The sequence below is a fragment of the Hibiscus syriacus genome, unplaced genomic scaffold (assembly GCF_006381635.1).
Source record: "Hibiscus syriacus cultivar Baekdansim isolate YM2019G1 unplaced genomic scaffold, ASM638163v2 tig00110865_pilon, whole genome shotgun sequence".
In the NCBI taxonomy this organism is placed as follows: domain Eukaryota; kingdom Viridiplantae; phylum Streptophyta; class Magnoliopsida; order Malvales; family Malvaceae; genus Hibiscus; species Hibiscus syriacus.
In genome coordinates this window covers 1,807,136-1,811,647 of record NW_024062894.1, presented here as the reverse complement: position 1 = coordinate 1,811,647, position 4,512 = coordinate 1,807,136, and the positions used below count along the sequence as shown (strand labels likewise).

General features: G+C 29.3%; 1 long non-coding RNA gene across 1 annotated transcript; it reads left to right on the top strand.

Moving 5' to 3' along the window:
* Nucleotides 1-628: 628 nt before the first annotated feature.
* Nucleotides 629-1,492, top strand: LOC120143982. The gene is made up of 2 exons (XR_005517995.1): nt 629-920; nt 1,127-1,492. It is a non-coding gene; the product is annotated as an uncharacterized LOC120143982 (long non-coding RNA).
* Nucleotides 1,493-4,512: the final 3,020 nt, after the last annotated feature.

The window sequence follows — 4,512 nt, the reverse complement described above, 5'->3', positions numbered from 1 at the left end:
TCAAGGATTCCCATGGGATGAGAATCCTACATTCCCATGTTTGGTTGGCCGGGAATCTCATTCCCGGTAATGTTTTATTATCAATAGTAGATTTTTTGGGGTATATTACCGGGAATGTCATTACCTCACTTCCCTTATGTATTGTAACATTACCGACGTTTTGGAATAAAATGCCCTTAAATTTTTTTTCAAAAATATCCTTCTTTTATCATTGAATAATAAAAATTCTACGAAAGTTAAATTACAAATTTATCCTTAAATTATTTTAGATTTACAAAAAAAATCTATAATTAAAATTTTATATAAAGTTCAGGATTTAAAATTTTTTTTACATTTTCATTAAACCTTTTTTATATCTTTAATTTTGTAAAAAAATTATATAAATATTATGAATTTAATTTTTTAAAGTAAATATATAAATATTTTACAATTTGTAATATTATACAAATATATAATAAGGACAATTTGGTCAAATATACATTATAATAATCTTTTATTCTTTTAACCAAACACGGTAATCTTACATTCCTGCTAAACTAACCAAACACAAAATACAACATTCCCGGTAATCCTATTCTCTGGTAATCTTTTATTCCCACTAGTAATCTTACATTCCGTGAACCAAACGTAACCTAACAAAATGAGTTGAGAGAATTCTCTCAAAATATCCCAAAGCTTACCAGTGTTCATGCTTTCCAGAATCCGGTGAGCCTCCATCGTCAGGACTATCGCGGATCGACACCGATCCTCGCTCGTTGACGTCGAAGAAGTAAAAGAGGATCACCGATCGAAGTCGATTCACGCCTTGAGTTCGAATTTGGGCCCCAATTATCCTAGAATCGCCTCTAGCGTCGTGCATCTAAGAAAACCATTTTGTTTTTTATTTTCGGTGAGCCCTTTGACTACCCATCGGAGAATAAGTGAGGCTAAGTCTCTTTTCTCCCTTTCTACCCCTTTTCTTTTTTTTATTTGTTCGATTCTCTATCTCCCGTTTTTTTTTTCATTTTCTCTGATTTTTGCATGGGTTTGTTGGGTTTTTTTGTTCGAATCTTTAATGGTTGCCCTCTATTTTTCTCAACTTCTCTGTTGCATGTTTATATCCATGGTCTCTACACGTTTGGTGCAGGCAGAGGCATAAGGGTGATGATGGTGCTCCCGGATTTTCGAGATTAGTTTTGATTTGATTTTCTGATGGATCTGTCTTCACTGTAGTCAATGATGACCGGAGGCGGTGGCGGGCTTTTCAATTAACAGTGGCGGCGACGGCATGCTGGATCTAGCTTAGGCAACAGCGGCGGCAGCGGTTGCACAGCAGGTCTAGGGTTCCAAAACCCTAGTCTGAAGCACATCTGGCCGTTGGTTCAAGCACAGATCCAACGAATGATGTCAGGTAGGCTTCTGTTGGTGAGGCTGCTGTTGTGGGTTTGCTTTGTAATATTTAGATTTTGGGTTGTAACCTAAAAACAAAGTATTAAATAACATTAGTTATGTATTATTTTTTTTACTGTCTATATTTTGTTTATATATATTTAATATATTAACACCAACTTAAAATCACAAACATCATAAACCAACTTTTAATTACACGAATTAATACTCAACTCACATACTAATAATAATTATCAAAAACAAACAATTAAAGTTATAAACTATAAATAATCTAATAACCATAATAATATTAAAAATGACTTGGACAAAAACCAGTGTCAACAATATACACATATCATACATAATCAAGGGATTCACATCAAACTTGAAAACTAATCCACTAATTACAAAAAAATTTGGATTATTAGAATTATATTTTATAACTCAACTTTAACTTAATTTTTTGTTGAATCGGGTTGATTTTATGAAATTACAACTTAAAATTAATTTGAGTTGAATTTCAAATCAAATAAAAAATTAACTTTTCAAGTCAAGTAAAGTTTTTCTAATCTCTAACAACAAAAGCCAAGTTTGTAAAACGTTTTGTTCTCTTTTAAGGTTGTGAGCAGCACATCCTCAAAGTTTTTCTGACCACTCTAAAGAAAACCTCAGGATATCAGTCAATGCCTACACTAAAACAAAACTATGATCTTTACAAAGGAGTGTGCGTAGTAAGACTTAAACTTTTGAACTATGATCAGACTTGAGCTAACTAATATAAGAACAAAACATTTTTCTTAAAGAAATTAAGACATTAATATATTTGTTCATCACAAATTAAACTGCTTCGATGATAAAGAAATTGTTGTTATTACTTGAGAATCTGAGTTTGAACACCATGAAACTAGGAGTAGGAACGTTCAATGTTAAATGGTTGAATGTTATCTTTAAATAGATATTAACTTATTTTAAATAAAAATAGAATATTATAAAATTTATATTTATTGAATATCGAATACATATGTTCTCAAATAAAATATTTATATTTCCAAAATTACCAAAGGGTTAAAATAATTTTAGTGATTGATCCTAATATAAATAAGTGACTTTGTTGGTTAAATAATTAAAGTGGAAATTTTTTAGGAAATATAGGCGTTGAAAATTTAATTTGGAATCTAGATCATTCATCATAGTGTGTTTGGAATTCGTTTTGTGCAAATGACGAGTTTCATAAAATTTTCATTTAATTAACATGATGAATTTTATTATTTTATAATACTTATCGTATGAACATGACGAAATTCACGTATATTTTATTAAATAATTTAGATCTCAAAATAATTTTTCAGTAGCTATGTTTTTAAATTTTTTATCGTTTACAGTATTTCTATATTATATTTATCGATAAAGGGTTAATCTTTTCAAAGTCAATAATATAATAGGTTATGCATTGTATATGCCGTGTAAATCACACTAAACGTCCTTAAATTATCGTTTTAAGTTTTAAATTTGTTCTTCTTCTTCAAAAAAAAGTTTTAAATTGGTTATAAATTATCAAACATTCTAATTAATTGGTGTTAGACTATCTAACATGTTTACTAAATTTCGATCATTCTAAGTGATGTGAAATGTGGCATTTTATCATTTAACATGACATACAATATGCTGATAAATTAAACATATATGGAAACAATACATTAATAATATATGTTAACTAATAATTTTTAATATAAATTATTTTAATAAAAATATTAAAGGGTAAAGTACATAAATGGTCCCCTGATTATATAGTATTACTTTATTAAATCTCTCGACAATTAAAAGTTACAAAATGACCCTTCGACCATAGAGTGTTGTTTTGTTGAGTCCTTCGACTATTCATTATGTTCTGAATTCGTCTTTTTCAATTAAAAATGTCAAAATTTTGAGTTGAACATTAACATGATGATTGGGATATAACAATCGTTTGAGATTCTGGGATCAGATTTTATAATATCACGGTCATCAGGTTAACGTTCAATTCAGATTGTCGTCAATTTTTAACGGAAAATGATGAATTTGGAACATATGCATAATCAGGTAACAATTTTGTAACTTTTAATAGTTGAGAGACTCAACAAAGCAACACTCTATAGTTAAAAGATCATTTTGTAACTTTTCATAGTCATTGACTAAATAAAGCAGTGCTCTATGATCGGGAACTATTTGTGTACTTTACCCAAATGAAAATGTTAAAAACTAAAATATATATTTTAAATCAAAATATTTTTTATTAATATAAATCAAAATATGAATTTATATAAACTTTTTTTAAAGGCGTTTATATAAAGGCTTATATCATAATAAGTACATAAAGTATATTATCTTTTTCATTCAAGTACTTAAAGTAGTTTTTGATTAAAATAAGTATCTAAAATTATTTTTTTATCAAAAAATTACCAAAAGTATTATATGTAAAAGATTTAGGTATCTAAACTATTCAAATTTTGTATCTAAGTTTAAAAAAAAATTGACATGTGGTATTAATTAAATAATATTTTAAGTACTTAAATGAAAAAACGAATATGATATGTACATATTTTGATTAAAAAATATTTTAGATACTTATTTTAACAAAGAATAATTTTACATATTTATTTTGTTAAAAATACTTAGATTTAAATAAAAAATGATATACTATAGGCTGCCTTCTATAAACAAGTAAATGTAATTTAATCGTTGAGATTTCAAAACCTCCACGTACGAAGCTTTCCAGACCCACAACAGCGAACAAACAATCAGGGTCCGTCAGCAGCCCAAACTCTACGAAGCTCCAAAAAAAATAGTAATAAGCGGTCAGTTTCACAAATTTCCACTACGTGTAGAGCAACCGCGATTTCAGTATTCTCACCCGCGGTTCCTACTACCCGCCGGCCTAACTGTCACTCACCTTCGGACATGTCACACGATGCCCCCCTCTTCTATCTTTTTCTCAGCCGTCCACCAAGGCATCCGTACAGAATGTTCACGTGACGGTAGAATGTGGCGGATTGTGATTGGGTAAACATCGATTTCTCAACGTGACTGTTTGGGATCAATTAATTAATCACAATTCCTTTTAATTTTAGAAAAAGGGTGACGGTTTTGTTGGCGGTGCTTCTTCAA